Below are 11,159 nucleotides of genomic sequence, written 5' to 3'. Positions count from 1 at the left end.
CAAACTCACATACACACAACCACACACTCACACACAAACTCATACATACCCACACGCACACACTCACATACACACACTCACAACCACACACACACACACACATGAAAATACCAACACTGTCATAGAAGTTAAGAACTGTAAGGGACCACTCTCTCTTTTACAAAAGAGGAAACAGAGGCCAGAGAAGGGAAGGGTCTAGCAGAACGCTGCAGAGCCCCCGCACTTCAGAGGTCTGCTCTGGAGTCCTGATGTTTTACAGATGAGGAAAGGGGGGCCCAGAGTTCTCACCCCCCCACCTTCACAAACTTTTCCTAATGAGTGGCTCTTGGATCCAGAGCTCGAGGGAGCTCTGTCCAATGCACGGGGATCAGACATGGCCACAGGAACCAAATGTAAATATCACTTAAAAATGTCCTGCAAAATAAATCCCAATGGGAGACAATGCAGATCAAGTGAGTTTGCAGTTTTCTAAACAGCCATGCAGGCCCCAGGGATCTGCTCTGATCTGAATTTGATAAACACTGAATCTAATCTAACCCCCTACTCACAGAGGGAGAAGTCCCCCCCACCCCCAGCACCGATCAGTCAATGGTCAATAAACATTTATTAAGCACCTACTGAGTGCCAGGCATAGTTCTAAGTGCTGGAGCGCCCCCCCCCCATATGCACTGAAATACAGGAAAAGGGGAAACCCTTATTACAAGGAAGTCTTGGGAAAGGCTTCCTATAGAAGGGGGAATTTTAGCTGGGACTTGGAAAGCCAGAAAAGGCACTAGGCAGAGATGAGAAGAGAGAGCATGCTAGGTCTGAGGGGCAGTCAGGCCTGGGGGGGAGGGCTGCCAGCCCAAGGGACAGCTGGGCCAGGGGGGCAGCCACAGATAATGCCCACAGCTGGGACCAAGAGATGCTAGGAAGCCGGGGTGTGAGAGAAGGGAAGGGAGAGGGATGAGGCAGGGGGTCCCAAGAGTCACAGTTAGTGAGGAGGGGGGAGGTGGGCACTGCCACCCCCAGAATGCCCATGTGCTGAAGCAAGCAGTGCTTTGTCTAGGATGACCCAGTGAGCTAGTGATGGGGCCATGCTGGAAACCCTCCTTTGACATGCTCCCACTCACTCCCTCACACTGCTCCTCCCTGGGACCTGTCACTCACAAAGGGCACCATGAAGGGCTGTCTGCATAGGCCTGGCTGTCCCTGATGCTTTAAAGACCATGTCCCAGCATATTCCCCTCAGTCAGGCAGAGGGGGCCCGAAATCACAACAGATCCAGAGGAAGCGGATGCGGACTGCTCAGTGCATCACCACCCGCCACTTCCCATCAGCTCGCCAGCTCTGCCAGAGTCTCCACAAGTTTGTCTTGGCCTTTTACTTTTTATCAAGTACAATTAAGGAGAAACCAGGCTCCTGAAATGCTCCTTCTCCCTGACCCTCACCCACCATGTACCCTCTAGGGCAGGGGTGGGGGACCACAGATGGCCATCTAGGTCTTCAAGGGTGGGCCCTTTGACTGAATCCAAACCTCACAGAACAAATTCTTTTCCGAAGGGAATCTGTGGCCCTGAGGCCACAGGCTCCCCACCCCTGCTGGAGGGCAAGGCCATTTCCCCTGTTCTTGATCCCCTACTTCCTTCAATGCTTAGCTGGCAGGGCCCAGATTCTGGGAAGATCCCCTGGACCCACCATGTATAGGTTCTATATCTCACCCAAGCTGTAAAGGCAGCAATGCTTGGGGTGGGGGGAATCTCCAAAGTAGCAGAGAGATGGGTGCCCCCCCACCCCCCCCCTCCCGCCAAGGCATTCGCAAGAAAAACCAGAATTCAAACTCCTTCAGTGTTTGGCCAGAGCTGGGGACCCTTTCATGGTCAGAGGCCTAGCCAGCCACCCAGCAGAGGCATCTGAATTGCAAAAAAACAGCACACTTTCTACACAACCTTCAAACCAAAGAAGGCCGGCAGAACATTGAGCAAGAGGGCCGAGTTTTAAAATATTTATACAAGAAACCGTATTAGCGCATCACGGGAAGTTATAAGGCTCAAGGGAAACTCATATTGTATAAAAATGTTATGAACACAGATAGACCACAAATAAAAAAAGAAAGAAAGAAGGAAAAAAAGCCCAAGGATGGAAGATGGATAGAAAGGGACCCTGCAGGGCTCATCTGCCCGCCTTTACTCTTGGCCATCTGGGATGGAACCAAGCTGCCCTCCCCCAAACTGGGAGCTCCCAGATCACACCAGAGAGCGCACACACGGATTACACACACGTACATGCGCGTGGATCCCTCACATATACAGATCATGTGCACACATCACACATGTAGATCACACACCCATACCTCACTTCCTGCCAGGGAACCCAAACTCAAGATTCCTGCTGCACTGCCCACTGACGGCCAGAAGGGACAAAGTGAGGACCCTGGAGTCAGCAGGATTCTGCCCAGCTGGGTGACCCTGAGCAAGCCAAGGCCCTCTCTGCAGCTCGGTGAAACAGCGCAATGTGGCCTGTCCCAGACATGGCCCATCTCAGACCCTTGCCCTTGAACCAGCACAGTGCCCCTTCTGAGTTTCTGAAACAACCAGAAATCATCCAGAGGGGCAGGGCGGCCTTTCAGAGCCTGCCCTCTGACGATGTACAGGCTTCTTTCCATGATCCCGTCCGGGCCAACCTCCAGGAGAAGAGCAGGCCCAAAAGGAGGCCCCACGAAGGAAGCAGCTGGAACCTCCCTGCTTCTCCCTGGGCTTAGGCGACCTCAGCATCCCCACAGCCCACCAGCCCAAGGAAGAGTCAGCCCTGCAGAACCTTGGAAACAGGGCAGCCTTCAGAGGTGGGGGAAGCAGCCAAGCCCCAGCCCTGGAAGCAAGTTCAGGAGGGAAAACTAGTTCCACAGAGCCCAGCCGTGGGGCTGGGTCTCTTCCCAACAATTGCAACAGGTGCAGCGGCCTCAAGGAGACTGGGATTTCTGCAAGGTCTGATACGGGTCTCAGAGGAAGAGGAGGCCTAAGCGCACTTGCCTGGGGAGACCATGCTGATCTTCCACTGTCTGGAGTACCACCCCACCTCAAAACAAGCCTTCCCAAGGGAGCTTCTCCGCGGTCCCCACCTATGGCCTCCATTCAGGTGCAGCAGGGCCCTCCCACACACACTCCCCTCTCTTGGCTACAGAGATTTCCTCCACACTCCCCAGACCCTTTGTCTGCCGGCCTCCTCTTCTCTGACCGCAGCCTCTCCGGCTGCCCATTTCTCTGCAAGGAAGGATCTTCAGAGCTCCAGAAATGCTTGTGGCCAGACGGCTTTCTTCCCCCATCACTGCACAGGCTCTCCCCCAGGCCTGGCACACATCATCTCCCACTCAGCCTGGCCTGTTTACTACTGACTAGACAGTCATGGTCCAGCTTCCCGGGGCCCTTTCCTTCACCCGTCCTCGCCCCTCCCCAAATTACCTCCTAGTTAGTTCTCTCTCCTACATATATCCATTCATTCAGTAAATGCTTCTGTGAGCACCCATGTACACAGATATCTCCCCACACACACACAAAGGGAAGCCCCCAGAGGGCAGGGCCTGACTCTCTTTTATTTTTGCCTTCCCAGTGCCAAACATACAATTAACAAATCTTCATGGAAGCCCCTCCCTCCCAAACTATGGCTATCTCACTACTCCATATGGATTTTCCTTTATGAACTTCAGAGTTGATGCCACATGCTATTTCCTGCTTCCTTGTCTATCTCCCCACCATAATATGAGCTCTCCACCAAGCAGGGAGGGCTCACGGCCTTCTTTGACTTTTAGCCCCAGCACCTGGCACACAGTAGGCCCTCAATGACTAGACTATGAGCTCTTCCCAAGCAGGGAGGGCTCACGGCCTTCTTTGGCTTTTAGCCCCAGCACCTGGCACTTGGTAACTACCAGCTAACCTACCAATCTCCTGACTGGTCTCCAGCTGCCCAGAAGACATGTCTGCGACATAGAAATGAGCTAAAGAGAGGATGGGGTGGGGGAGCCCTAATGTGTAGTGAGGAAGCACCAGCCTTAGTGGGGACTCAGAAAGGGCTCCTGGAGAGGGGGTTCCTCGCTGGGACTAGAAGGAAGCTGGGGAAGCCAGCAAAGGCAGGTGAGGAGGGAAGCTGAGGGAGTCTCCAAGGTGGGACGTGGGCCGTGGCACATGAGGGGCGGCCAGGAGAACAGTGTCTAGATGGGGGCCAAGAGCTGGCAACCAGACAATTTCATACTAATCTTGCAGGTTACAGGGAGATTGGCTGGGGGGAGGATGGCCTGGGCTCCTTTACCCCCACAAAGCAGCCTGGCCTCTTCCTGTGCTCAGGCCTCCTCACCTCCAAAATCTCCAGGACTCCCCAGCAGTCAAGTTCAAAGCCTTCCATCAGGCGGTGGCCGTTAGGGGGCGGCAGGGGGCACATAGCATTGGCTGGACCTGAGATCAAATCCAGCTTCAGCCGCATGTGACCCTGCACAAGGCACTGAAGCTAACTGCCTCAGTTTCCTCATCTGTGAAATAGCAATAAGGACAGTATCTCATGCCCAAGGTTGATGTGAGAATTAAATGAGATAAAACTGATCAAAACGGTGGAGGCCGAGCCTGGCATATAGGAGGTGCCCTGACCCCGAGAAGCCCCTTTCACCCAAACTGGTCCACTATGGTTCCTTCTCTGGTCCTGGGGCCTAGAGTAGCTCCCTGCCTGTGCTCAAAGACCCCATGGAGATGAGTTATTCCCCAAGAAACTTCCCTAACAGATTCTCACCTTTAGACTCCTGTAGACTTCGGTTTGACTCATAGAAATTCTCTATACAGTCTATGTATCTGCACAGGCATTCTATGCCCTGCTAATCAATTACTAATTAACGGCCCCTAGAGAGAGCACTAGCCTCAGATACTTCCTAGCTAGCTGACCCTAGGCAAGTCACTGCACCCTGCTTGCCTCAGTTTCCTCATCTGTAAAAAAAAAAAAAACAGCTGGGGAAGGAGATGGCGAAGCAGTCCTGTATCTAAAAGCCCAGATGGGGTCACAGAGGGTCTCACACAACCAAAAGGCCTCAACAACTAACCACAGACCCCACAAAGTCAGGCGCTTCTTACCCACATGGACACTGCCCCCCTCAAGCCCCTCTATGGCAGGAGCTGCTCTGCACACAGAGGGTGCCTAACGACTCGGGGCGGGCTGAGCGCCAGGTCTATGAGGTCTCAGGGACCACTCAGGCCAGCTCCAGCCAAGCGCAAACGTTCTCCCCAGCTGGGAGCGCTGTGCCACCACGCCTGCCCCCTCCCAGCTGTGGAGTCACAACCACACAATCCTGCTAGGGCGCATCTCCCCGTGCCAATAACACCCTTTCCCAGGCCACCCCTCACTCGCGGACATCTCCGGAAGCTCTGGAGGCCACACGATGTCCAGCTTAGCCCAGCAGTTGGCACACAGTGAACACTCAAACACTGCATTTGCATCCAGTCGGCCATTCTTTCCTAGGGAATTCTGGACTTTAGAGGTGCCCTCTACCAAAGCAGATCAGCACTGGTCCCACAACTCGGCATGGGGGGGGCGGGGCTGCCTTGGACTCTGGGATTTGCTCCACTTATGGGAAAGGAAACGGAACCCAGGTCTTTGGGGCCGAGCACAGGTGCCTGTTCTGATAGCAGCACCGCCATCTCCCACTGACGTTGGCTCCTTGTAACAGCTCCTGCTTCGTCAGAGTTCTGCCAGGTTTACAGCCCTTTGGCGGGCGGCTGTTACAAAGTAATGTGCCAGTATCCCACATGATGTTTGCTTCATTGTAACGGCTCCGTGGTCAGAGTTCTGCCAGGTTTACAGCCCTTTGGTCCTCCTCCCAGGGAGGTAGCATGAGTCCTTTGGCCTGAAGGCACCTTCCTAGAGACAGGGCCCCAGGACCACAATGGGGGAGCTGTACCCAAACACACTGCCACCCTCCCTGATGGCCGTGGACAAGCAAAACACCCATCTGAGAGAGAGACCTCAAGCTTTTACCTGCCCATAGCCAGAAAAGAGATGAAGAGCAGGGGACAAAATCATCCACAGCACCTCAGGAGGCAGAATGAACTGTGCTGACTTTGGAGCAGTCTCCTATTCACTGGTACAAGAGAAAAAAGAAGCCCTGCCATGCCACATTAAGGTAGTGAGCTCACCATTCCTAGAAGTATTCAAGCAGAAAACGGAGGACCTGGTCTCTAAGCTATTGTAGGAGGGGCTACCAAATCCAGGGGGAGATGGGGCCCAGATGAGTAGTGCCAAGAGAACTTGATTCCAATGAAGAGACTGAGGCCCAGAGAGATCAGGGAAGTGTCCCACAAGGAAAAGATTGAGAATCTGAACCCAGACCCTGAGCCTCAGGATATTCTCCCCATTACACGATGCCTCAGTTTCTCCTCTCCTCCCTAAGAAGTCAGTACATCCTCGGTTCCGCTAAGCTCTCCTGGAAAGCAGAAACCCTAGAACCTAGCACATTGCCTAGGACACAGTAGGTACTCAATAAATGCTTGCTGACTGACCCACCTTGAGGAAGGCACACAAATGAAAAGGAAATAGGAACCAACTTAAAATGTCAATGGCTCAGGCCTGCAGTCCAGACCCAACCCCCAGCATCTCCATCCACAGAAATATCCCAGGACAGGGAAAAAAAGCACTGTACCCTGAAGAAACCTTCAGGCCTCAGGTCGGAGCCTCTGCACCTTGGCAGGGGGGGAGTGCCTCAGTTTCCTCCTGCGTCAAATGACAAGAGGCATCAGATGGCCTCTTACGCCTCTTCCAGTGCTAGGTCTATGACCCCATGACCCCACTCCATAGACCAACAAATCTGGGACCTCACAACTTGGGCTCACAAATTAGAGCCCCACCATCCTTCTCAGACTGTGCCAAAACTGCCTCATTCTGCCTCTAAACTGGAGAATGCACAGAAGTCAGGCTGAGCAGGAGAGTCACAAATTAGGTGAGCCTGGGTTCGAATCCTTGGGCAGCGTCTGGCCTTGGCAAAGGCCCTCCCCTCCTCTGTACATGGGGAGGTCAGACTAGAACCTTTGAACCTTTCACCATCCAGGTAGCTTCACGCACCTTCCCACGCTGTGCCTGTATCTGTCAGCCACATAGGCAGTGCTTTATAAATGGTGAATGACTGACTGATTCTAGCTCTCAGCCTCTGCTGCCCTGGATGCTCCTGCCTGGGCTCCCACCCCTCAGCTCTTCCCAGATGGCTGTCCAATGGGACAGGGGTCAAAGCGGGCCAAAGGACCTCCCAGGAGGAGGGAGCTGCAACTGGCAGGAACTTCTGAGGCCACTTGGTTAGTCTGTCTGCCATCTGACAGTTGAGGAAACTGAGGCCCAGAGCGCCCAGGGTCACCCAGCTACTACGTCTCTGTGGTGAGATCTGAAGCCAGCTCCTCCCACCTTTTACAGGGAAAGAAACTGAGGCTCAGCTGGCAGCATTTGCCTCTGGTTTTCGGGCAGTGCCCATTCTGCAGAGCACGCAGCATCATGAACCAATCTGTTCCTTGGGGCAGCTTTCAGGGGACGACAGTTCAGCCGTTTTCAATAGAAAACAGTCCAATGGCTTCTACATGGGCGACAACATGTTTCTTCTGTTGTGGAAATTCAGACGGCACAGAGTCTCATTTCCTTCTTCCCCCACTCCCGAGTATCAAAGGGTTTTCATTCAAAGCCGTTGATGAACTGAAACCTCCCGACCACGGAGCTAAAAACAGCCAAGATGCCCCATCCCAAATAGGCCTGATGGCAAACGTAAACGACCTCGAACCCTAGACTCCAGGGCTCCTGCTGGGTCAGCGTCCTCCCCAGCAAACAGAGGGGAGCAGACCCCTGTGGGCCCGGAGGCCACGCTCAGGAGGGGGCCAGGCCATGTGTTCCCTATCAGCCCCAGAATCCCCTTTGCTGCCGTTTCTGGCCTCGGGATGCCTGTGAGGATCATGACATGTTTAGCTTGTGTTGGGCAGGGCTGTTCTCCTGTTAACCATACACAATGATCTCCTGCTCAGGTATGCTGGGCCACATCTGCCTCATGCTCCCAGGCTGGGCCTTCTATCCTCCACCAGAGCCTCGCTAGGTTTGCACCTGGCTGGAGAAGCAGAAAGTGGGAGATGGCCTGCTAGGCCAAGCTCCTGGCCTGAGATCCTGCAGGGATGTCCCCTCAGTACAGGCCTTTGACTAGACAGAGGGGGGAAGTAAGGCCAGCAAGTGGGGGGGGGGACCCCATGCAAGGTAACAGGGGCAGAGGTGACACAAGGAGTCGGCCCCCCCACCCCAAGTGCCCTCCTGGTTCATCGACACTCACTTTGGGGAAGGGATCTGATCCTTAAAACAAAAGAAGAGAACAGACATCCAAGTCTTTAAAAAAAATCGAAGGCATGAAAATACTTCCTTCCCTCCCACACATATTGGAGCTCTTGGTGCCACCAATTCAAAGGAGGGATGTTATGCATATGATGTGCCACATAACTTTCCGAAAGTACAAGAAAGAGAAAAGGAGAGAGACCTTGCTGCTCTTTTCGGGGGGCCCCCTCTGCTTGCTGCTCTTTTCGAGGGCCCCTCTGGCGCCGAGGAGGGGGAGGGGGACAAAGGCCTAGTTCCAGCTCTAGCCTACCCCCAAATCTACAACTGCCAAAAGTTCTGACTGGGTGGCATTTTGCATTTCCAATTATAATCGAGTAAACGTGTTGCCATAGCTACTGCAAAATGCTGCCATAACTTTTGTTGCCTCGTAATTGCCGCGGTGACTATTTGCACACATGCAGCTGAGTTTTCTTCATTCCATCCCACCCCCCCCCACACACACACACCCCCATTAAGTTTGACGCTCAGAAACCACAACAGTGGCTTTGAGTCTAAAGCCCCTAAAATAAGGCACAGAATTATCAGAAACAATTAAAACTCCAGGCAACCGCCTGGCCCCGATCCTATTACAAAAGGGGGTGGGGAGGCTGGGCAGCAGCCACTCTGAACCCGCTGACAGGCAGGGCTGGCTGGCGGGCTGGCCGTTTGTTTACTTCTACCCAGCCTGTTTTCTTTCAAGGCACTGGGCTCTCTGATGCTTTCGGGGGACTTGTGGTCGGCCCAGAAAGGCCATCGGAGGGGCAGTCGGAGGAGACTGGGCCCCGAGCGGGCACCGCGGGCCATGGCCATGCTGCCTGGGAGCTGACAGGGATGCACTCCCTACCTAGAACCAGCACGCATTTTTTTCATTAGGCAATTAGGTTGGTCTCTGTAGTCATGCAATTAAGATTTAGTTAAGAAAGTCATTAGTTTAAAATAACTTAAGTTTAATTTCTACAAAGCTTTATTTGAAAATTGTGTCACAGCAGGTCAATTTCCAGCCACCCAATAAAAGGAACCTTCCTAATCAGCGAGAGGAGTTATTAGAAATTGTTGATGGGCCTTCCTTCTGAGGCAGGCCCTTCTAGGGCACACAGAAGGTCTCCAGCTATCCCAGTGGCCAATCAGTCTGCATACAGAGGAAATAAAAGATAAGTTGCTTCTAATTTCATGTTGTGTTTTTGTAATGCCAGAGGAGTTCAGCTATAATATAATCAGAGCCAGCACCATCCCTGGGCTGAGAAAACCATGCCGAATGAAAGCCACACAGGCCTTCCTGGCTGGGCTGGATCCTGGGCTGCCTGAGGCCCTGCTCCATCCTGGCTGGCTGTCCTAGGGCCCCTCTCGGAGCCCTCCGTTTCCCGGGCAGGGAGGGGTCCTGCTGCATGATCTCCAGGTCCCCCACAGCTGCTGCCTTCCCCCACATTCCCGGCCCTGGCACAGGGATGGATTGCGCTGCAGCCACTCCAGCCAGAGGTGGCTTCTTTTTTGCATTCCGACAAAACTAAGCCTCAAAACTGCAGTTTCTTATTGTGGGCTTCCTAGCCGCCCCCCTCCCCAAGCCGCATCAAAGCCCTTAAGTCGGCATCCCCGGGGGTCCCCAGGAGGCATCCAGGATCCCGAAGGATGAGGCAGCCTTCCCAAAGAAGTCCTCCTCCAGCCAGACGCTCACTCTCCTGCAGTCTGGGGCAGGGCGAGGGTGGCAAGGCCTCCCCATTGGCAACCTCCTTCCCCGCGCCCCCCCCCAACACACACACACACACACACAAACACACACACACACACACACACACACACACACGCCAAACCAAACCGGTTTGGGGAGCCCACGCCAGCAGCCAGGTACCTATCTCCGTGCTCGATCTGCCCCGGGCTTCGGGCTGGGGCTCGGCAGTCCCAAGCCCCCCGACAGCCGGGCGCTAGGCGGGGGCGGGGGGCTCCCCGCAGCCCGGCTGGCCCCACACCGGGAGGGGGTCAGCGATCCCCGCTAGAGCGACTCCTGCGATCGCAAAATCGGCTGCTCTCCGCACCGCGCGGGGAGGCGGCTGGGGAGGGGGCTGAGGCGCCCCTCTCCCCGCAGGATGCTCCCCAACCTGCTGGCGCAGCAGCAGCGCCCGGACAGGACAGCCCGGCAGCGAGGATGGGGGGGGCTGGGAGGGAGCTGCCCGGGCCACCGCAGGAAACCCCGGGAAAACAAGAGGGACCCGCGGGTGGGGGCGGGGATGACAAGCTCAGAGGGGCGCAGGTCTGGGGGAGGGGGCCAGGGATGACAAGTAGGGGGGGACGGCGGCGGGGGAGGGGGGCGCAGGGGCCAGGAGAGGCCTTGGGGCGGGGGGGGGGGGGGCTGCGGGCGGCGGGGGCGGGGGCGTGGGGACGGGTGGGGTAGGGGGGCGGCCTGTCGGCGTGCGCGGGGGGGGGGGGGGGGCGGGGGGGGGGCCCGGCCCGACGTGGGGACGGGGCGGAGGCGGACAATGGCCCGGGCGGCTGCCCTACACTTACCGGGGCGGGCTCCGGGGCGGCGGCCGCGGCTCGGGCATCGCCTCCCTCTGGGGCCGCATCTCCCCGGGCGGGCCGGGCCCGGGGCGGCGCTCGGAGCGGCGGCGGCGGCGGCGGCGGCGGCGGCTCCGGGCTCGGGGCTCGGAGCGGGCCGGGCCGGGCTGCGGAGGCAGCGGCGGTGGCGGGGCTGGGGCGCTCGGGCACTGGCTCGCTCCCCACCACGGCGGCGACGGCGGCCCCACAACCTCCCTCCTCATTCACAAAAAATTGACCCACGTTGAACCAGGAGGCTCGGGCCCCCCCCACCACGCCGCTCGTCGATA

The 11,159-nt window shown here is 56.0% G+C and overlaps 1 protein-coding gene across 5 annotated transcripts in view; it reads right to left on the bottom strand.

The window, feature by feature from the left end:
* The window catches only part of HDAC4 (histone deacetylase 4), a 238,635-nt gene extending 227,737 nt beyond the window's left edge, over positions 1-10,898 (bottom strand). For 3 of the 5 annotated variants that reach the window (XM_069103107.1, XM_069103105.1, XM_069103104.1), the window contains exon 1: positions 10,840-10,897. The gene's annotated coding sequence lies outside the window, so the exon portion shown is untranslated. Of the gene's footprint in view, positions 1-10,839 lie in introns of all 5 variants that reach the window. The other 2 variants (XM_069103106.1, XM_069103103.1) reach the window with 2 other exon arrangements.
* Between the last annotated feature and the right edge of the window lie 261 nt (positions 10,899-11,159).

Source organism: Petaurus breviceps, unplaced genomic scaffold (genome assembly GCF_028583685.1).
Source record: "Petaurus breviceps papuanus isolate PSGF00001 unplaced genomic scaffold, PetGlider_PUasm1.0 567, whole genome shotgun sequence".
Taxonomy (NCBI): domain Eukaryota; kingdom Metazoa; phylum Chordata; class Mammalia; order Diprotodontia; family Petauridae; genus Petaurus; species Petaurus breviceps.
This window is presented reverse-complemented; position numbering and strand designations above follow the sequence as displayed.